We start from the raw sequence: 24346 nt of genomic DNA on the forward strand, positions 1-24346 counted from the left end.
ACATCAAGAAAATGCATGATAGTATTATCATGGTGCATGTCCTAAACAACATATTATTACTTTTTTTCATAAGTGCCAGACCAGAGCATTAAAAGTAATCATTGATTTGGAAGAGATGCTCTTTTCACTAATCTACACTAGATTAAAAGCATTTAAGATCGAGCTCTCTCTTCCATCAGGTCTTCGCTTGTTCTGTGGTTTAAAGCTCTCAGCTCGGGGAAGGGGAGGAGACACACACACACACTCACACTAGCTCCGTTCCTCCGTACGCGAGTTACCGGGCTGGAGGAGGAGAGAGCGATCGGACCTCCAGGTGTGTGTGTGTGTGTATGTGTGTGAGAGAGAGTGAGTGAGAGAGAGAGTGTTCCAGTCACACCTGGATGCATCATGTGATCAGATACCTGGGCGTGGAGCGAGGGTTCGGTGTTTTATTCAGTAACGGGGATCACGGAACCGAAGATCTGTGTCTCTCCGCGCGTGAGTGACATGTGAACTTTCCGTGCACCGGGAATCTATTCCTCTCAATCTGAAGGGAATTCGTGGTCTGGACGCTGCAACTACTGAACTACCAAGATAGGTAAGTCTGTATTTGTGTGTCTGACGCGGAATATATTGCGTTGCACGTTCCAAAAGCCCGTAGCCTACAGCAGTTCACGGTTGTGTTTGGCTTCAGACGGGACGCACATCCCCGGGCTGACGGAGACGCATGTTGCATGTGAGATGATGTACCGATTGTCTAGTGAATAGCCTTTTCAACATTCATTCCTTGAAACTAGAATGCCTTTTTTTGTTCTTACTACTTTTCATTTAATTATCAATAGGTAATGTTGTTTTTTTCACTAGTTAGTATTCAAGAAACTGTAGTAGTATGCTATGCAGTGTGCGAACTAGTGTATGACTTTCCAGTGAGTCTATCTTTTCTGTCTGTAATTGTCGGGGCGCTCTCGAGATATCGGTGGAGTTTAGTGTCGCCCATAACGATAACCGTCAAACTTCTTGAAGAAAATTTGTTTGTTTACATATTAGTAATGACTGTTGGTTGGTCGATATAATGATAACGGAAAATGCTCGTTTGTCTTAGGCTACTGTTGATATAATCGTGACATCGCGAGCGTCTACTTTTGTGGTTACCGAAACGGTTGAAAATGTTGTTAAAATGTATGATAGGCTACTTATATTTAAACTGAAAACATACTTTAAAGACCCTCAACCATTTGTTTTGACTTATTTTGGGTTCAGACAACCCAAATCCCTATAAATCGAACCTCTATGTATATAGAGTATATGACAGAGGCTACTTGACTATCAGTCTCTTTGCAACTAGTGTATATTCCAGCAGTGGTGAGTAACTGTTTCATTGTTGCTGGTAGTTTTTGCCATTGTACTACGATTCAATCTTAGCAACCCTGCTGAACAACAAACTAACAAACAGCTAAAACCAGCCTAAGCTGATTGGTTTTAGCTGGTCTCTCAGGCTGGTTTTAGAGGGGTTTTGGACTGTATTATTTTTAGCTGACCAGGTTGGTCTTAGCTGGTCAAGCTGAGAAACCAGCTAAAACCAACCGAACACCAGCTTGGCCAGGCTGGAAGACAAGCCAACCAGCCTAGACTTCTTTTTTAGCTGGGAATGTTAGCTTTAAAAGTGTCCTGAATCTTGTGATTTGTTGACCATGGCAATGAATTGGTTACTGTTTTGAGAGAACCCATTTGGAAAGAATTAGTTTGTTCCTCTCCTTGTATCACTTTCTAAAACAACCCAATAGTGTATGGCCTTTCCCCAAAAAAATATTTTTAGTGAAATTGAATAAAATATCTTGCCAAATGGCAATTTTATGTCTCATTTGCTATTTAATTATTTATGCTATGAACCCATATGGGTCGACTGCTAGTTATGACCTTGATTTGTCTTAGGCTAATGGATGGATTCATTTTTAATGGGTTGGATCTGGTTAATAGTTCCTTAGTCTTTGCACTGCTCTTCACATTTCACAGTGAGTGTTGTGATTTAAAACCACTAGTTACGTATCGGGTTTCTGTGGTAAAAGGTTAAATTGTGCTTGTTAAACCGCTGTGCTTTTCCCCATTCACTTTGCATGTGTGCTCGAGTACAGTGCGAGTACAACAGGTCCGGAGACAAGCTCTTTTTGTGTCTTTAACTGTGTAAATCCCGCTGTTTGTCTCGGCACACTGGCTCCTTTCAGCCGGAGCTCTGAAGTTGTGCGTCTCTCACATTGTACCGCCTTGTTGTGCCTCTAAATTGCGTCTTTATTGGGCTCTCCTGTATTTCTATGCCGAGCTCTACAGTGAAAGGGAGGAGACATCTCTGGGGGATTATCCTCATTAAATGGCTTTAAACAAACGAGCCAGATTAGCCGGGATCGTTCTCCATGTGGGGGCAACAGAGCCAAGGGTGGGTGTGGTGTGGTGAAACGAACAACCCCAGCAGCAAGAGGCAGCGTCCTCATAAATACACACCATCTGCGCTCACGCACACACACCACGTAGTCGGCGTGAAATCAGGTCCTGCTCCTGCCTACAGCGCTCAGGCTTATCTGCCGTCCTGCGAGCGTTTAGAATAGAGCGACTGTCCCTTATCTGAGCCGCGAAACGCATGATGAATGTCCTCTCTGCACGGAGCTGAATGATTTCATTCACCTTCCGAATGTCCCTGTGTTTTACACTCAGAAATCATCTATTACCCACAATCACCTGCAGGGCTGTCAGCGAAAGCACTTGGCTGGAGCACTTGGGTTTATCAAAAGCTAAATAAAGAAGTAGCATTTGTCTGGTGTTTGCCTGGAGGATAGTGATGTTTAATGTTGTACATTCACCCGTTCTCTAGCAGCACCCATGACTACTTCCTTTTTATTTGGAGGGGCCTGTTTTTCCATCAACAATGACTTATTCAGAATACTTTGCCAAAGCAGAAATGACACAGAAGGACTTCCTTTTTTTTCCCTCCTCGGTGGTTTGGCCCATTACAGGCTTTTAAGCATGTTCTCATGTTGCCAGTTTATGTCTGAGCGTCTTTGATTGGTCATTTTTGCTGCCTTTTAACATGTCAGACTATGCTCTGCACTTAAAGTAAGGTATGTTGATATATTGGAGATTCTTGGAAACGTTGGATGCTTTTCCTCGAACCAGTGTGTTGAGTCTGGCTGCCCTAAAATGGCTTTCTCACACTGATATTCTGAAATAGTTTGGCAAGTGTTTCTTAACCCGGTCCCGATGATTCAGTCCAGAGGCCGACGTTGAAGTCTCCACTTTAGATTCTTCGCATAGTTTTCAATTTAACAGTGCATGCTCTAATAATTAGGTAAAGTAGAAGTGATGGAATTAATTACCTCTCTTCCAGGTTCCAGGCTGTGTTTTTGTCCTGTCCGACTGTGGCAAGTGACAGGCACGTTGTTGAATGCCCAGTTTAGGCTTGTTCGAATTACAGCGCTGCGATGACCGATCGCCGGCTGACTTGAAGCAGTGCATGCTGGTTAGAAATTGTGTCCGATTTGATACAGCGCCGACGCCACGAGACTGACGTATGCCATCAAAGTACCGCGAGAGCAGCCGGCTCACACCTTCAGTTCCACTAATGTTCACAAATGTGTTTTAGAACAGTAAAATCTCTTTTCATGTAGTCGTGATATTATGGTGTCATGTTTATCAAAATAAAACGGATAAACAAACGTAGACCCATACTACATTGCTATTTAAATAGTATATGCTAGGTTTCGCCTTACGGTTTGTGTAGCGCTGTGATTTAGCGCTTAAAAAACATTTGCCAATATCTTCGAAACCGTTAGACCGATTGAGACGACACCACCGTCAGAAGTTTGGAAACATGGATCGTTGGCTATACGCTGATGCCCAAATGTCAAAATATTAATAGTAAGTGGCATAAAAATGCAAACAAAGTCAGGTGTCTGTAATTTTTTACGTGTTTTTAACTTCAAAACGAAAAGAGATAATATCACCAAATTTGACACAGACATGTATTGGCTCACTCTGAGGTCACATAAAAAAAAACTGTGGGATTGTGCCTCTTGTTGGCGCTATAATAGAAGAAAACATGACATTGCCATTGACTTCAATACAGTTTTGTGATGTAAAATGCTATACTTAACAAATACATTGGTGTAACATTACGAAACTCAGTATGCTCCATGTCCTGAAGGTACTCAAAAGATCTGAGACGGCGCCACCTTTTGGTAAAAAATTATAATGGAATTTCCAAAAATGCTAATAAATTAGAAATAAATTAGCCTATTGCAATGACACTGGTCTTAATAGATCTCTTGGGTCACGCTGAGAACATAAATACCAAGTTTGCCATATTTGCCCAAACTTCCTGTCCTCCATCTGGAATGTTTTTATTTTTAACAAAGTAGAATGGATTTATAACATTAAAAATATTATGATTGGCTTATCGGCCATAAATGTGTAATACATTTTTTCATTTTGTCTTTACACTCTGCCGGCTCATTGTCTTTAGGCTTGTGTGTCGGTCCTATAAGGTCTTATCTATGGTTTAATCTGGTTATTATGGCATCTTGGCGATGTGCGAAGTCAAGAGAGTAGTTTTAAGGCCTCCGAGCCCCCTAAGGGCCGAGTTACATCAGATTACAACAGCATCATGGGAAATGACGGGCATAAGGTGAGATCGCATTCATTCTCACGCTTGCTAATCAACAGCTGGCCCCAGATCTGTGCCGCCCGGGATCTTCATGCAGCTTCACTCGAGTGTCATATATATATATAAACCGCTGTACGCTGACCAAACCAAGAAAGTAGTGCCTTTTTACCCTTTCACTTCCTCCATCTTTTCCCCTCTCTTTTCATACCATCTGCTGATGGGCACAAAACCATTTCCTCAGCTTCGTTCTGGTCACGCAGATAGATTCTGAGTAAAAAAAAAAAGAGACAGTGTTCTAGGGAAAATAAGACTGGAATGTGTGGGAGGGACTTTTGCACATGCACACAAAACCTTCGCCCGCAGGAGAACAAGATCTCCAGCTTTTGCTTCAAAGAGTCTCGTTACAAGCATAACACGCTATCAGCGCAGGCCGAGACTATGGCGTAACATTACAGCCGCCTCAAGCCCACAGAAACGCTCTACTGTACGGATAGAGAGTTGGACTGAGCCCAGGCGGGAGCTCCCTTTGGAGCAAATGGGGCAAGCGGGGATTAAACCCAGTGCGAGAATAAAAGGAGAGCCTCCATTGACAGCCGTAATTAGTCTAAGACTTGCCTCATTCTGGGAAACTGCCAGGTCCTTGACTATTATAGTGGAAAATCCAGACAGCTTCCACTTGAAAGTTTTCAGGCACGAGCTGTTTCTTTCTGTGTTGGAAACATGGGTTGAGTGGCGTAATTCAAGAATACAAAACATAAATGAGCTTTTTTTTTTTTTTTTGTAACCTATTATCAGCATCCACAGAAGTGTGCAGAAAGCCCTGCAGATTTACAGACTCTGACGCCCGCCATCCACAAAGATCTAGATATTTCTCGCCCCATGGGTATTCATGTATTTAATATTTTTGGGTAATTTGATAATGCTTTTAACTGCCAATAAGAGTGCAGTGCTCAGCTTTGTTTTAATACATTTTACCATGTTTAAATTCATTGTACAGATGCACATATCAGCTAGCCTGGTTCTACCAGACTCTCGTACATTTCATTTGTACAGAGAGTCTGGCCTCTCTCCATTGACAAGCGTTAACTTCCTTGAAGGCGGGTACTCTGTTGAAGTTTAAAACTATTGGATCTGCCCAGAGTCACTCTGGATCTGCCATAACCAATCGTTAACGTTTGGTCGTGACGTATGACGACGCAAACTAACGCACAAACTCAACGTCATCGTTCTCAGCCACTCCCTCTGTTTGCTGATTGGACCTGCAAAAAAATTATCAGAGAAAACCCAAGAATACACCACGATCCCAGACCTAGTACTGAAGGAAAATGAAAATTGAGCGGAAATGCGTAGGAGGGTGGAGCCAGGCTACATATCAGCAACACTTTGGTTAGAATGGATTTTTAATGAAAAAAAATATTTTTATTAGATTTTAATTAGTTGTTAGTGTTTTATTGTTGTTATTATTATTTGAAATTGTTATTGTTTTGAGTACACGTTTAACTTCATTGTCATCTGTGATTGATTTATTACGCCTTTTTCCATCAAATTTATTTTTAAGACATTTTAATTATTCATTTTTTTGCATTTATTTATTGTACTTTTTAAAATATTAAAAATGTCTTTTTAATGCACGTTTAACTTCATGTATTTTTTACATGATTAATTATTATAATTTATTTTAATATTAATGTGTTATTAATCATCGTTTTTTTTTTACTTTATCAAGTATCTACGGACGTCCTGAACTGCAATGTAAAAAAAAAAAAAAAAAAAAAAAAAGAGTATTTCGAGATTAAAGTCAAAATATTTCAGGAATAAAGTTGAAATATTTAGAGAAAAGTGTATTCTTGAATCTCAAGGTGTTTCGACTTTAATATCGAGACGTTTCGACTTTAATCTCGAGATGTTTCGACTTTAATCTCGAGATGTTTCGACTTTAATCTCGAGACGTTTCGACTTTAATCTCGAGGTGTTTCGACTTTAATCTCGAGGTGTTTCGACTTTAATCTCGAGGTTTTTCGACTTTAATCTCGAGGTGTTTCGACTTTAATCTCGAGGTGTTTCGACTTTAATCTCGAGGTTTTTCGACTTTAATCTCGAGGTGTTTCGACTTTAATCTCGAGGTGTTTCGAGGTGTTTCGACTTTAATCTCGAGGTGTTTTGACTTTAATCTCGAGATGTTTCGACTTTAATCTCGAGATGTTTCGACTTTAATCTCGAGGTGTTTCGACTTTAATCTCGAGGTGTTTCGACTTTAATCTCGAGACGTTTCGACTTTAATCTCGAGGTGTTTCGACTTTAATCTCGAGGTGTTTCGACTTTAATCTCGAGGTTTTTCGACTTTAATCTCGAGGTGTTTCGACTTTAATCTCGAGGTGTTTCGAGGTGTTTCGACTTTAATCTCGAGGTGTTTTGACTTTAATCTCGAGATGTTTCGACTTTAATCTCGAGATGTTTCGACTTTAATCTCGAGGTGTTTCGACTTTAATCTCGAGGTGTTTCGACTTTAATCTCGAGGTGTTTCGACTTTAATCTCGAGGTGTTTCGACTTTAATCTCGAGATGTTTCGACTTTAATCTCGAGGTGTTTCGACTTTAATCTCGAGGTGTTTCGACTTTAATCTCGAGGTGTTTCGACTTTAATCTCGAGGTGTTTCGACTTTAATCTCGAGGTGTTTCGACTTTAATCTCGAGATACTAGATTTTTTTTTTTACATTGCGGTTCAGGGCTTCCGTAACATGTAGCATACAAAAGACTTATCTATTTAAATAGTACGATTTATAATATGTGTCAATTATAACATGAATATAATTACCAGCCAAAAGTTTCATATCAGTACACTGACATCCATAATTTGCCTCAAAATAAAAGCAACACCAAAATGTGTCTACGGATTGTGTCTGGGCCTGCCTATTTATAAGACAAACTCGCACTTCTCTGACTTTTTGATGGTATACGAAGGCTGCCAAAATGTTTCCAGCACAGTTTAACTAACTGTGGGTTGGGGTATTATTTCAGAAGCTCAGGTGAACCGACGCATGCTTTATTTATCTTTGCACGCAGAGAGATTTTACGGTTGAACCTGCCTCAGTCAAACGGATAAGTGCAAAATGATAGATCCCCCTGATGCGCGTGACATCGGCGTTCCCTTCACCTTTGTTGCAGTTTCCCCCCCCCCGCCATTCCAGCGAGGAGTTCACTTGGGCACTGAAGGGTGTAATTCATTTCTACAGATCTGAGTAATGCCTTGTTCAAACAGAGCAGTTGCGTCACATGGAGATTGGTTTTAATTACTGACACTACAGTTCTCATAATGTGGGCTTCCGTGTGGGGTAATGTTTGTGTGGTTTCTTTGCACGTCGAGGAGGGGTGAGTCTCTAGGCTGTTAATTAAGCAATAGACGAGTCCCGGCGGAGCCAAAACGCATGAGTGAAGGGTCAGACATTTGCCAAACAGCTGGAAACCAAGGTCACACCAACCTGAGCGAAAAAGACGGAAAGAAGGAGGGGCGAGTTGGCAACAAAGTCTGTGAGGAGTCGAGGCAGTTGCCAAAGGAGGAGGAGGTGGTTGCAATATTTTATTTTCGACATTAATCCGAGGCTTTACGGTGGCTTTCCTTGGACTCAAGTGTGAAAGACACTCAAAGAAAAGCAGAACTGGTTCACACAGTATTTTCAGCATGTCTTAAAAGCGTGGTGAGGTATCATGGGAAACGCTGTTGTTTTTCCTTCCCTGCTGAAAAGGCCAGCTCAGACCAGCATGAATGTCCCTAAATGCCCTTTTTAAATGTATGTTATGTATATTATTATGAACTGCATAGGCCCACTACTAAATTATTAACAGGTCAGAGGCTGAATAAGAAAATTGCATTTTTGTAAATGCATAAGCAACAGCAGAAGTGTGAGTTACCAAACTCACCTCAAGCTCTGGCCGAATATTGAATTATTCAAACATATTAGAAATGTTGTAGCTGTATTACAAGTGCATGCGTGTGTGTGTGTACTATTCGTCTGTCTGTCTGTCTGTCTGTCTGTCTGTCTGTCTGATCAATGCTTCACATGTTGCATTCATGACTTCTACATCAACAACCGATAAGGTTAGTTGCTTGTTTTGCATTTAGAGTTACAGCATAGAGCTGCAATCCTTCTGTAATTGAAACCATAGTTCTGTAATGAGATCCCTAATCTCTCTGTTTTATGAGGTCATGAACTTTATATCCGATACCACTCATATCAGTCATGCGTTGGGTGTGGAGATGTGTCTATGAGCATGCCGGGACCCAGACATGTGTTTGGAGGTGACCCTGCCGGGCATGTGGAGGTGGAGGGGAAGACTTGTGCTGCTCTGGGACTCTCTGCGGAAACATTCCAGAGCCAGGAATTCCAGCTATGAGCATGAAAACAGAGCGGCGGAGAGAGGTGGCCGCGCGGAGATGACGAGCCCTTTGATTTTTCGTGTTTGTTGTTTTGCTTCCTGACCTCTGTAACTGCCCGTCCGAATGGTTCCTTTCCTTCCTGCATGGTCTTTTCTTATTTTTTGCACACACACACTCAAAATATTTAGGCTTGAATGTAAGATTCGCTTATTTGAATTGAATATTTGAATCCATTTGGATTATATAGTTTTAAAATAAAAAAAAACAATAAACTTTATCAGTCATATATAAATTAAATGCGTCACTAAAATGTGGTTCCATTTGGGACAGAGATCTGATTGTAGCATCACTAAATGGGATTGAAAAATTAACACCTGAACAGGCCCCTGTCTGCCATTGGTCAGCCAATTAGATAGCCCCACCTCCAGCTCGCACCATTGGTCGAGCCAATGTTGGTGTTTTGGTCTGGTCGGGATGCTCAAACCAATCAACTTTTTGTCTTGCTTAATCTCGGCATATTAAACTGGGACAGAAGAAAGCATTTTAACATCCAAATAAATTACACACTTCAGCTTTAAATGAAAGAGAAGCATGTTAATGAGTCAAGAATAGATCCTTCTGGCCTTTTGTGCTTTATTCATAGTCTTTGCGTAATTTTCTTGTTCCTCACATCCCCATGGTTTCGCTTCCCTTCTCTTTTTCAGTCTTTTGTCATGCTCTCTGTTTGTATTTTTCTCTCCCTCCTTTATCCGGCTGCCGCGGTGCCTCGGGCTCAGGATCCGTCCTCGGATCCGTGGCTGGCTGACGGTGTCGTTACAGCTGTGTGTCTCCAGTGTGTCCCCAGCCGTACGGGTGTGTGTAGCCTGATCCGATCGGACACGCACCCCACTCCATCTGACTCATCTGGGTCGAGACTCCACCACATTGACCCGCAGCTCTTTATGTAAACACACATTTCTCATGTCTTTCGTTTTTACACCTGTTTACCGTTATCACATGATTTACCATGGTACTGATTCATGTACCATAGTGTTTACTTGGTACTTTAATTAATGGTACTTTTAAATAAAAAAAATGATCATGGTTTTTGGACATGATACCATGGTACTGCCATGTTTTTGGATATGTACCATAGTATTTTCAAAAAGTATCATTATATTCTTAGAAGGACCATGGTACATGTCCAAAAAAAACATTGTTGTACATTGGTATTCAGGTAAATACCAATTATACATTCATTTTTAATATCATTGTGTAATTTAAAGTACCAAAGTATTACCATCTGATACTGCTATAGGTTGGGACAACATTACCTTGGTATAATATATCAATATGTCCAAGAAAACGTAGTAGTACCATGGTACCATTGTGTGTGAATTTCAGTACCTTGTATATTGCTAAGTACCACAGTATTATAATCTGATACACCCAGAGTACTTTTTGTGAGGGTTGGGACAACATTACCTTGGTATATGTCCAAAAACGTGGTTTTACCATGGTATATGTAAAAAACAACAAAAAAACATGACGTTGTGGTATTAGCAAAGCACCAAGCCCCCAAAAACATGGCAAACCTATAGTACTAAGTACAAAAGTGTATTGAATGGTACATGCTTAGTATGTCAAAATGCTACAGTGTTACCTTGTTTTATGTCCAAAATACTATGGTAGTACCATGTTAACTTTGGTAAATAACATGGTACATGAATTCATTGCCCCATAATATTACCATCTTATACCCTCACAGTCTACCATGGTTTTACCATGGTACATGTCCCAAAAACATGGTAAGATTATAGTACTTTTAAAAATGGAAAGAGTGTATTGAATAAGACGTGCTGAGTAAGTCAATATGCAATGCTTTTACCTTTGTACATGCCCAAAAAACATGCTAATACCACGCGACTGTTTTGTAAGTGTAAGTGTATGTTGAATACTCATCTCACTTTGATGTTATGAGATTTATTCTTTGCTTTTGTGTATTTCACATTCTAGGTCTTTGCTAATGCTATAGAATCCTTTGCCTTTAGGCAGTATCCCAGAATGCAAATTTAGCGTTTACCAAAGCTTCAGTCTCTGTGGACTAGTTTCCTGACTTTAAACTCAAACAAATGGATGCCTTTAAGCAAATGACATCACAGTCTGTGCCGCAGACCTTATAAACATGTCTAAACACACGCTAGCAACAGCTCACAGACACTAAAAACACGCCACCCTGCTTTTGTGACACCAAAAGGTTTTACACGCTAACCAAGGACCCTAACCCACTTCTCTCAAACCTGCACACAAACAGTTCCTACTTTGAAATGAAGGTGTTAGCATGTGTTTGGGGTTAGCATCATTTTAATATGTTGCTGTTCAGACCCTTTAATTATCATGATTAGCTTTAGAAGGGCTGTGGTGGGTTTGGGGAGAATTACAACTGAGCTCTTGGCTAACGCAATGGCCAAAGCAATGGCTAAATGGGAAATAAGCATTTTGCTTTTCCAGATGCTCTCTCGGGAAATGTGAACAGGCTCGTCTGCACAAGATTAGCTTGTTTGTCTGCTAATCGGCTAAATCAGACTTGTCATGTTAAGGCCTACCAGGATTTCAAAACTAGTTTATTTGTAGACTCTGATGCTGATCATATTGTGTTGAGTGATTGCATCTGTTGGGATATTTTGGGAACAGCTAACTTCCATCCTTTGTTTCTCCTTTTTATAGATGTTTTGTCGACGTTGGTTACTCTTCCAATTGCGTAAAGTTGGTCCTTCCGCTGTGTTTAGTGACTGATGCTGTTTATTTGCAGTAGATTCCTTAGCGAATCTGTGACCTTCCTGAAATTGTAAGTCTGAATCTTCACCATAAGTTCTTCGGTTTTCCTACGGAGATGTTTTTATTGGTCTGGGGGTGGATGATACTTCACCCTAATCCACAATATATTGTGTTTCACAGTTTCCTCTCAGACATGCTCAGGGTTTCAGTGTGAGAAGTTTGAATCTGAGGTGATTATGGGTTTTTCAGAGTTGAGAAGATCTTCACTGCTGTTCTTAAAAACAAGGTTATTTGACAAGGAAAAAAAACACCTTTTATGGTTTGAAAATGTGTGTGAAGTGCTTCTGTGTATTTGAAATATACGTGTTATTAGTATTCATTGTACCCAGAGGAGTTCTGGTGGTGGGCATGTCAGTCATGAGGTTATTAATGGCACACAGTAAGAGTTTAGAGCCATAAAATAAATGTGAACCGCAGCTCAGATTATTTGGTAATTGATTTGAATTATTTGAGTTCATATTGCTTCTTGGAGAAGTTTGAGATCATTTGGTATTGGATTGAGATTTCAGGTTATTCTGTATTGGATAAATGAATGATTTGGGTTCATATTGAGATCACTGATCTTTGCCTCTTGAAAAGTTGAAGGTAATTTGATATTCAACTTGTGAAGTATTTGTTCATTTTCGTATCTCTGGCCGACTTTGCTTCTCGGAAAGGGTTGATATAATCTGGTATTGGATTGATGAGAATGATCTGAGTTCATATTGAGATCAGTGATGTTTGCTTCTTGTAAAAGTTTTAGATCAATTGGTATTGGATTGATGAGAATTATTTGAGTTCGTATTGAGATCTGACATTTGCTCGTATCTTTTTCTCAGCATAAAAGTCCCCATTGGCTCTTTATCGAATCTCAGAGAAACGTTTGAGATCTTGCAGAAATCTCATTTGCATTTTTTCTTCTTTCCCAAAGGCACTTTTAACAAACTTCACCCCAATTTAATGCATCCGAACAGGGAAGCAGCTGGATTTGTGGCACAAACTCAAGCTCCAAATTGGGTCTGTGCTGGCCGCTTCCCTCAATGACACCAGATCTCGTTAGAAATCTCCCTGTAAGCTCATTAAACAAAACGCTGGCGCTGTGTGACATGCAGTCATTGACTGAGAGAGTGACCAGAGCTTAGACTCGTTCAGGCATTACTATGTGAAGCCGCAGACAAACGGATGCTCTGTGAAGCACTTTTGATTTGTACTGCAAAGTCCCTTCTTTTTAGTTCGAGGGTCAAAGCTCCTGCTGGGTTAAATGGCTTCTATAAGCGCATGCTTTAAGTGACTAACTAAAAATAACGCTACGTCTCCAGATGTAATTGTGGTGGAGAGGCTAATGGTGTGGCTAGCCCCCCTGTCGAGCCCAGCAGCAAGACCTTTCTCTCGCTGATAAGTTTTAAGACCCGAGGATTCGATTTCGGCCGACAAGAGCTCTGACTGAAAGCTCGGCCTGCTGTTTTCAATTCACAACAACTCCGATCGATTTTGTTTACCTGAGTATTAGCTCACACGTTCACAATCCCTACATTTCTTTTAGCTTTTATAAATCCTGTGTATTCTTTCTTCTCCTCTTCCTGGTCCAGGGCCTTTTCTTCCCGAGCCCAAAGGGGAAGAGGGGGATCCGTCTGCGTGAAGCAGACGGATCCATGAATTCCTCATCGCTAAATCTGTTAGCTGATCAATAATTCAGTCTCGATCCAATCTCACCTCCGTCTCCGCGGCCCTCGCATCAACAAGGCAGACGTCCTTGAGCGGGACACGTGCGCAAGCGCATTAGAGCGTGTTTTTGTGTCTGCCTCACGTTCCCCGTAGGCTCGCTGGTTTATCAAAAGGAGCGATCTCGTTACCAGGTACGGGACGTGTGGAGGCGCCAATCTAGCCGTTGTGATTAGTTGAGGGGGGTCCGGACCCCTGCTGACGGCAACCGTCTCATCTCTTTCCAGGACCGAGCGGGGAGTTGTTTCCTCCAGTGATGACCGCGCGGAGTCACGGTCGCAGGACAAGGGCACGGATACCCCCGCTTCATATCAAACCAGCGCTCTCATCTGCATCCACACGTGCCCAGTGGTTTTATCAAAAGCCGGGCATGTTTTTTATTTACTTCAAGTACTCCAGCCCAGCTTTCTGAATGTCCTCTGTGTCATTCAGTCTCGAAAACAAGCGCTGTTCTCCACCTGAACGGTACACTTTATCTTATCGTTAGCAGAAGCCTCTTTCTCCGTCTCTCTTAGAGGCCAATAAAGGAAGGCTTGAGGCTTAACTGTAGATGGTCCGGCCAATACTAACTCTTTCAGTAACTACACACACTCTTTGTACAGCATCTGCCTGCTGACTCCATTAGAGACCTCATACTGACGATGCCCATCTTTGCTTTTAGTTTACTCAAAAATGAGAAAAGTAAAAGCTCTTGAAACCTTTCTCCATTTTTTTTTTATTAGTCATGCTGCTATGAAAAGAATCACAAGCTTTAATATTTAATAGACTCCAAGCTGTTTGTGCTTGAGTCTTTGAATGCAATTTTTAAATTATAATTTATTATTACTATCATTATTTTTATTATTCAATGTTTTCTAAGCTAAAAACTCATTTTTTCTTATCTTTTATTACCTGATTTTTTTTTTTTTTTTTTTGCATTTTCCTTTTTTTCTTTTTTTTTTTTTTTGGACTGTTGTCACTTTTGGTAGCACATTCATATTGGTTGTCACGATTTAAACTTGTGTAGGTTTTTCATGAGTGAGACTTTAGCAATAGATGTTTCATCATTGATTATGTTTATCATGAGGCCAGTATAAACACAGCAATGCCATTAGAAGAACCATTTTTGGTTCCCCAAAGAACCCTTCAGTGAACATTCCTAAAATATATATATATATATTTTTTTCTTTAGTGTGAAGACTATTTTAATAACCTTTTTCCACTATAAAGAGCCTTTAGAGTAATGGAAAGATTCCATGAATGTGGAATGAACCACGAAATAAGGAACATTTCATTTGAAGAGTGTAAACTGATTTGAGTTTGATATGCAAAATAAATTGTATTTTAGCGATCAGACTTTTGATTCGACCCTGAATTTAACTAAGTTTAGTTATCTTAAAGACAAAAAAATGCAAAATAAAATGTTTTAGACTAATAAAACAAATAGACAAATAAGTTGCATACTGTCAAGACAAGAGTATGTACTGCATTAGATGAAAAACATTCTTTTCCACTGTTAATAATTACGTTTCTTTAAGTATACAGATGTGCAGCATGAATACAGTTTAAACATACTACATTACATTTACATTCGTCCGATGCCGGCCCGTTCCTCTAATGTGGCCTCATGGGATAATAAAGCAGGGTTGCCAGGTCTGCGTAACAAAACTTGGGTTATTTTTGATTGGCAATTGGGCTAATGTAGCCCAATGACCATATCCCAAATATCAAAACTCAAATGAATGCATTCCTGTACCTAAAATATATATTTTACAGTCACTGTTATGCAAAATGAAATCACAAAACCTAACATCTAGCTGAGTTTTATCACTGGTAGAATATAAAATATTTCAGTCAAATATACTTTATGCAGTATGTCAAACCTTTAACCCGTGGGGGGAAATCAACCCGCGGCGACAGTTACGCATGAAAACCTTGGACTTGGGATACGCATTTCAGTATATTCATCCAGGTATTTTCCACCTAGTTTGTTCTACTAATGCCATTTGATGTGCATACTTCATAGGGATGTTGGCAGGTTTATAGCACAATGTTTAGGAGGCTGTGAATTCTTTGAGGTGGATCTTTTGTCGTTGTTTGAGAGCACAGTATTTCCTTTACTCGGCACGTCACCTCCGATAAGGACTCTTGGGAACAGAGACAATTTGTTACAAATTTAACAATTGCTTTTAAAGGACAAGCCATCGCCTCCAGTTGTCATGACCCATTTGGCACGATAATCAGCGCTTTAATTAACAAAGTCAGTTTGGAATATCAATTAGACTGGTTTTTGTCAGCGTACGTGTCTCCTACTCCTAGTGTTCCTGGCTGGTGATAATTTGTAGCTGTGGGCCAATAAATCCGATTATTTCTTCTCATATTAATGCAGTGAACACGCCTCTCTCGTTTACAACAATATTGCCTCTCTAATGAGAGGTGAGGGTGAAAGTCTGCCTGAATCCCGGCTTGTTTTCGCTCTTGTTGCATTTGCAATGAATTTCTGCCGTGAGGAACGCAGGGATGTGAGCTATAGGAATGCCAAGCATCTCTATGAAAACACCTCAACCTAGTCTGGCATCTCTGTCTCTCCTGTCATCCTTAGTACATGTTAGGTCTGTTTCACACTACACCGCCATGACACATGCACGGACAGTCTTCCTCAGGAAAACATTTGTTTTTGTCGCTTGTATGTAGGCGCACAGAATCGGGACCTGGGAGAATTGGAACAGCTGTCATTCAAGAATTTCTGCAATTCCCATGTTTCCTTATTAAATATTTTGGATCATTTGAAATGTTAAGCCAAGTGCCTTTTCTTGCTGAAAGCTGAAACAGATTTTTTCCATTTTTAAATCCATTGCATGGAATTCCACAGATTTTCCTTCCATTAATTTACTGTATGTGTCGTAAAATGTGCTAATTTGAACTGAGATTACTATATTTTTGTTTTTGGTAAGTTTGTCAAATTACATAAAAAAAAAATTTGACCTAAGCTCCCTTCGCAGGGAGCTTGATTGACAGGTGATCTGACCAATCATACTTCGCCATCCGGCATTTTGTCCGACAAAGCAGTCAGGAGAGTTAGTAGATTAACATGGGAGGATTTGAACTTGATAAACGGTGTGCTGACGCCTTTCCGCGGTTAAAACAACATTCCTTCTTATGTTCGTTCATGTTTATTTGATGCTATAAATGAACTAGAAGAGATGATCGGTTCGCGAGCAGTTTTAACTGATGTTCTACAGCGATCTGACAGACACATTAAAGAGCCACAAAACAGTATTTATTGTTTAAATTTCTTTAAAAAAATGACCAAATTTGAAAGGTGAGACTTTGTTTAGTGTTTAATATCAAAAGTAACCGAAAAGTAAGCTGGTCTGTCCTGTCTGTCAGTGTGTTGTCAGTGTCCTCTCTGCTCCGCGATGTATTTTTTCACTGCGTGAGAACATGGTGTGTGTGTGAGAGCGGCGTAGCTTGTCGGACATAGCGACAGTAACTAAGGGGGGCGGGTCTTTGCGAACGGGCAATTGACTCTTTTAACTAGAAGGCGGGGCTTCCATTCCTACAGCCGCCATTTTGAGCATTATGATGTTGGAATTAAAAATGTAATTGGCTCTTGTTTGACAACAGGAGGTTTCCATCATGACACCATCTTGTCTCAGATTGAATGTGCAGTGTTCTTTATTTGCTCCTTTGCATAAAGGCGAAGAGCATAAAACTAAAAAAACACAAGTTTCTCGCTTCTCCAGACGGCATCCTTTTCTTGTCTGTCTTTGTGAAACTTGTGGTTTCTCGACTTCCTCATTTTCCAGTGTTGTATGTCTACGTCGTACATCCATCACTTTTACTTAAAAAGAGCAAAATCATATTTAAATTTTTCGTGAATTCTCCTTTAAATCTGCTCCGAACAGGCCCAACTCACCCTGAACAACCCAAACCGTGGGAGAGCGGAGAGGAAGTTCCTGCGTTTGCATTATAAATGTTATTACGGTAGAAAGCTGAGTCATTATTGGGCATCTGTGAATTGAATGTGTTCTGAAGGAGCATAATGATCAAATGCTGATTCATTCAGAGAATTAAGTAGTTGGACGCTGAAGTTAATTATGGCCGGCTGTTAGATGCCGCTGCAGAAATTACAAACGGATGGTATAATGGCCTTTGTGCTAAAATGAAGATCTCAGGAGGGGAAAATGCATTTAAATATAAAGTCCTTTAAAACAGGCAAAAGGCCATAGAATAAAAAGCCAAATTTAAGGGTGTGATTTTTTTTTTTTTTTTTTTTTTTTTAGCAGCATCAAGTGAACTTAAAAATTATGTAACAAATTACACGTTTTAAACACTCAGGCTGCATCCGAAATCACACTTACCTACTACTAGGCGAAAAACAGTATGTGACAAAAGTAGTATGTATGAATTCACAGTACTCATAAAAGAGTGCAAAAAGTACCTGGATGATCTACTACTTCCGGCGAGATTCTGAATTGTGCATATGATGGAGATTTTACTATCCCATGAGGCAATGGGAGAGGACTTGTGAATGGCAGTGAAGTGACACAAGTTGACGCTGGTAGGTCACATGATAACGACAACATGGCGAATGTAGTACATCCAGATCCATCACATCCACATTCATACTATATAGAACATCTTTTTTTAGCAGTCGTTAAGAAATAAGTACCTACTCAAGAGATTTCGGACGCAGCCTCAGTCTTCCACTGTTTGATCAAAACTCACGGCCAATGTTTAACATCCGCCAGTCATACTGCTTAAACAAACAGCTTCTTGAATTACATCTAACTGAAATCTCAGGTCGTTCATGTTTACTATTGCTTTTACAGCTATCACCTGTTTGAACATGTTTTTGTCATTGTTTTTGACGATTCATTTTTTTTTTTTTTGCATCAACAATACAATGCTTAATGTTCCCTTTCGGATGTTGTAACAACATTTTGGAGTTTTCTACACTGTAAAAAGTGTTGTAAATAAACCAATTATTGGACAATAAATAAATAAAATACCTTTTCAGTTTTACTAATCCAAAATGTCATGTTTAATTCAAGGTGTTACTTGCCATTCATATCATACCATTCATTCATACCATTGTTTGTGAAATTTACTATTATTTTTTTATTGAAATTTGTTTCTTCACCAACTTTTTTGACTGTTTGCCATTTTATATATATTTGCTGACTGGGATGCATTTGCGATAGATTTAACTTTTTTTCCCCTCAGATCTGTGACATGAATCTCTCAGTATTTTAAGGTGAAGTGTGTATTTCTGTGCCAACCTCAAAAACAATGACCGTTTCTAAACAGGTCTCCCAAACCTCTCTCATTGGTTGGACAAACAGATAGCCCCACCCTAAATTCACGTGATTGGCTATGTTTCAGCAATGTTTTTAAGGCGCCACAGCTTACTTGTAGTTGTTTCTACACATTTAAATGGTATTTTAGTATTTTGCCATCCAAAAAATGTCACACTTCACCTTTAACTTGCCAGATGATTTCGCTGCAAATCCTGAAGCAGCTCCGAGACGAGCAGATCTTTAGCTGTTTGTCTCCAGACGCAGGAGAACGTGTTCGCTGTACTGGGATTACATGCCATCAGTCATGGCAACATTTCGACAGGCTGCCAGAGACGGCCGCTGCCACCTGCCACAAAGTTAAAACTTCCAAATCCCTCTGAAGAAAAGCACGAGTACAATGCGTTTAGCTTGTGCAGAAATCATTTCAGTCAGGACAAGAATCACTTTTCCAGACGCCTGGGCACCGAACCATGTCGACAGGCCCTGACATTTCTATATGTTTTTATAATACCGTCGACGGGATTAGAGTGCTGCATTTTTCCCCCTGCCGCCTTGCATGCAGCACCACATCTGTGACGTGAGCGTTTCCGTTTTAATTAACGATGCCCCTGTTTAGAGAGCTTTGTTGACTTATAGTGGTATTATCACCTCGAAAAGGGTCCCTGTGGAAATGTTAGAATGACATTCAACAGATTCTTGGATATCAGAGGTTTTTAATGCATATATGGTACTTAAAATAGAAATGGATGCTTTTCAGATGTTGAGCAGAGCTCCTTAACATATGTTTTTAATCAGTATTTTTGCCTTGTTTTTTTTTATTTAAAGTAAAGATCTTAAAACAAGATAATTAACTTGACTAGTGGATATTGCATTAAATATTAAAGACATGTTTAATGATTAAATCTAACAAAATGTTTTGATGTTTCTGCTTTAAATAAGAGGTTTTTACTTGAAAATACTGATTTATTTGATGGTATGTGATTCGGTAAATCTCAATTTGAACAAAATTTGAATTTTGAATTTCTCACAAATATCCCTTAGAACTGAAATTTACATGGTAAATCAAGGTTAAGTGTGTCATTTTGCACCTTTAGCGACACCCAATGGAATTAAACCTTTGCTAAGCCCCGCCTTAACATTTTTACTGTCCAATCCTAACTTACAGTAGCTAAGGGGGTGGAGCTTAGCTGATGTTCATTTGAATAATAACAGTTGCCAACAGGTTTCCCAAAACATTATCATCAATCAAGGTGTTGTGCGTCACATGCCTGCTGTTTCTCGTTGATTATATCGTAATCAGTCTGGTTTTGCCGCAATTGTAAAAATCAGTCTGGTTTTGGCGAATTGTAACCGTGACCTCCACAGATGATTTACACTGCAGGACCACTAACCCCCCTCCGTCTGTCTGTCTCTAGAGGTGCTGCCCCATTACCTGCGGGTATCCGTGAGCTTTCCAGACAAACGATTAGTCGCATTAGTCTCGTGGCACGGCGGATCTTACACCGACTCTGGGATATCAGAGTATTTCCTGCACCGCTTAATGAGGTGTGCCTTTCTGCATGTATATGTGTGTGTGTTTGGAACGCTTCACAATGCATTACATTTCTGACATTAAAAATGAATGCCGGCCCTTTATCTCTCTGGTAATATCATGCCGTGAGAGGATGTTGTGTAAACCAGACGCCACACAGAGAAGTCGTTATGGGACCTTCCCTTAACAACAACAAAAAACATACAAAAATTAGATGCTTGAAACCTACGTGACATTTTCATTTTCAGGTTGACTTTATAGTATGCAAGTTTTACTTTACAGAAAGTACACCAGATTATCTGAATGGCTGTAGATTTAATAATTCTAGAATGATTGGGGTGATTTTGTCGGGGATTGCATCTGCATAGAATATTAATATTATTAAGAATAATAATAAAAAGAGCCAAAACATTACTTTTCTCTGAAAACTTCATTCATTTTAAATGTGAAATCGTTTTAGGGCTGAAAAATGTGGGATTTATTGGGATGTTCATATATCGGTTTCAGAGTAAATGTATGTTCATTTACACGTATTCAGCTCACAACCTCTCATAACGGCTTGATTCACAGTAATTGAGACTCTGATACACTGTATCATGAAATAGTCATGCGAATATCCATTTTATTTCAATGTATCGTGTTAATAAGAATAATATGAATCCAACCAGCACAGTACATACTTTTCATACTTGGTAGAAGTATGCGAAATGGGATTCCGCCACTGTGTGTGTGTTGAGCTGTAATTAGGTTTTAGTTGCTTCGAGATTGATGGAATCGCCGTCCGTAGACAACAGACATGTCCTCGAGTGCTGTGACTGCACGTTATCATTGGCTTCTAATTTTCTCAATTAAAGATATCAAAACAAAGTTTCCGCTCTGTGTCGCTGGCCTTCGCTCTCTCTTCGTCAGTCTCGGGCATCTTTGTGCGTCTTCAGAGGTCTGGCTGAACAGGCAGGTTAGTAATCAGGTCAAACTCTTCAGCTGTGATTCAATGTGAACGGACAGCCGCCTGGTTCTTCACCGTCTACGTCCTCTTCTGGGAGATGCTGGCGTACCGTTATCTGACCGCTTCTATTTGTCAAACGCCCCCAGATCTCACCTGCCACCTGAGCCCCTCAACGCTTGAACAATACAGGTCAGCTGATGCTAGTGCGGGTTTGGGGGAAGGTGTCATCTCGTTTCTTGCACACATTATTGAGAAAGCGAAGCAGCGTTATCCCTGCGATTTCAGCAATCCTATAAGATCATTACAAATCACACTGTACGGCATGGATCTAATAAACTTGTGTACGACATGTTGTAGACTGTACGACGATGACACTTATTGAATCATAGGCCACGTCACAAGTTAGTATAGAAAGAGTGGTGAGTTTGTAAAATCAAGAGGGAATACAGTGAATTGGTGGTGTAGGATTGAAAATAATCCAAGATATTTGAAATGAGCAAAGACATCTGCTTTATTTTTTTTTCACCCCCTCTTTCCCCAATGACCATTTGGAGTCCCTAAAGGCATCGAGGTGCTGATAGTGATCAAGGCCTGTAGGCATAAGATGTGTGTACTTTGGGGGTATGCAATTTTCACACCTTTAGTACAATGGGGGAAGTTGTAATTAACTGATTGGTCAGCTTTGAATTTCTCACATTTGGGTTCTAGTCACATGGTCACGGAAGGGATAAAAGAAGATTGAAATGGTTGCTCTGCCCTTTTCAGATCTCCTCTTTGGTTCTCTCTCTCTCTCTCTCTCTCTCTCTCTCTCTCTCTCTCTCTCTCTCTCTCTCTCTCTCTCTCTCTCTCTCTCTCTCTCTCTCGTAACATTTTACATGCTGGGTACAATTAATGGTATAAGTTTTTATAATCTCATACATCTACTAATAATGTGCAAACTAGTTTTGATTTGGTATTGTCTTTGAAGTGCTACCTATTGCAATACAATATTGTCACTCTCTATAGCAACGCTATATTAAGCTGTTTATATTAAGCACATATTAAGCTATTGTAACTGCGCTTATTTCCGTCGTTGGTACAAGTAGCAGTGGGTGGAATAGACAAGAAATGTAGTTTTCTACCATCTTGCTGATAAAGTAAACACAAAGGAAGATATTTTGAAGAATGTCAGTAACCAAACAGTTAACTGGTCCCATTGACTTCCATAGTATTTTTTTACTACTACTATAGAAGTCAATGGGACCAGTTAACTGTTTGATTACTGACATTCTTCAAAATATCTTCCATTGTGTTTAGCAGAAGAAAGAAATTCATACAGGTTTGAAACAACTTGAGGGTGAGTATATGATGACAGAATTTAAATTTTAAGGTGAACTATCCCTTTAAATGTTTCATAGGCTATTCATTTTAGGATTCTGAAGGTGTCACATGTCGTCTTGACTTCCTGTCCACTTCACATTTAGCCTGGAGTCATTTTCAGGTTCACACGATCCCCTTTTCTACAGCATGAGTTGCACAGTGTCATTGAGGTCTCATTTTTACACCTCCTTTTGTGTGTGACTCTATGTTGGATCTCACCGTTTTCCAATTTACCGTGTGGGTTTTTGGGCAAAGTTTGACAAGATTGAAATCCAAAAAGGTCTGTGGGGAAGGAGAACACCCAGTCATCATTGCTTTAGGTCGGCCATTGTCGCCTGAAAACCCACATTTCTCGTTTATTTCTCGCTCGCTCCAGCTATTGTGCGTTTTCTCATCTTTGGGTTTGTATCTGGCTGGAAATTGATAAGCCAGAATCCCTGACAATCCAAAAGGCTTTGTGTGTACGTGTGCATGTGTGTGTGTGTGTGTGTATGTGAGGAGGGGATACGAGCAGCGTTTTTGTTTATCTTGCTCGCCTTTTCCAGATGGCGCTCAGCAGAAAGAATCCACTTCTTGACATGCTCTCTTTCTCTCCCTCATTATTGGCCGGCGGTGGGCTCTTGCAGAAAACCGGGCGAGTTTTCGGGGCCAGACTTCGACGCAGAGAGGGGTAGAAGGTGTTTCTCGCCAAGAGGAGTAAAAGCACAAGATGTTTGGGTTTAAGTGTGTCTATAAACATTCAACCTCTTTATTTTCACTCGAGTGGCTTGCGATCCATTACTAGTAATGGATATTTCCTCGTTTTAATACATCAGTGATGCCGCAATCCTTTTACAACAATCTTGAACCAATAAATCAATAGCCTGATTTATTCAAAACAACCCAGAGTCATTTGTGCCATAAGTGTGCAGGCATTTGTTGTGCGTGTTTAGAAACTGCAGCTTTCGTGCGACAGGCCTGTACTTCATGATTCCTCGTAGCGGATGTATATTTCGAACAAACCCTGTTGCCCACAGCAAATCTGCTTCACCATTGGCGGTAATCACGGTCTATTTTTGAACAATGCTGTAGAGCAGACATGCTCCTGGAAATCTACTTTCCTGCAGAGTTCAGATCTGGCTGTAATCAAACACACCTGAACTAGCTAATCAACAGCGGCGTCTCAATTTGCATACCTGCACAAAAAGTAAGTACATACTTTTGAGTATGTTGGAATACCGTAGTCTACACCAGTATTTGGCCTCAGAGTCAGATGAATTTATCTTATTGTTTCCATTTGTATGTGAACATAAGTATTAGCTAAATGGCCTCATCGCAAATTGTTTCCGCTTGCATGTGAACGTTAGCATTAGCTAGAGGACCTGATCTGATAAGCTGTTTTAATTCAGAGGCTGTATCCTTTAAAGGACACGGACTTCAAAGACCACGCCCTCGATGTCTACGAAGATGCGAATCAAAGCTTTGTTAAATGGGACGTTCTAACCTATTGCTTGTCGCTTGGTAATTGTGACGGCTGCCGTTGACCGCCTTCTCTCAGTCTACTGACCTGATGCGTAAACTTTATGGGACGTGCGCTAGCCAGACGGGATTGAACCTTTATTGGCTGAAGACCCAAGTTTGGTTTGAAGATGAAAAACGTACCAAGCGCGATGTTCTCTCACCATTCCTGATTTCTAACACACACTCACAGCGTTCGTGTGATCTT

General features: G+C 40.2%; 1 protein-coding gene across 2 annotated transcripts in view; it reads left to right on the forward strand.

The window, feature by feature from the left end:
- Nucleotides 1–227: 227 nt before the first annotated feature.
- The window catches only part of plxnb2b (plexin b2b), a 161889-nt gene continuing 137770 nt past the window's right edge, over nt 228–24346 (forward strand). The window contains exon 1 of one of the 2 annotated variants that reach the window (XM_079604426.1): nt 228–577. The gene's annotated coding sequence lies outside the window, so the exon portion shown is untranslated. The remainder of the gene's footprint in view (nt 578–24346) is intronic. The other variant, XM_079604427.1, reaches the window with a different exon arrangement.

This window comes from Phoxinus phoxinus, assembly GCF_949152265.1.
Source record: "Phoxinus phoxinus genome assembly, chromosome: 25".
Taxonomy (NCBI): Eukaryota; Metazoa; Chordata; class Actinopteri; order Cypriniformes; family Leuciscidae; genus Phoxinus; species Phoxinus phoxinus.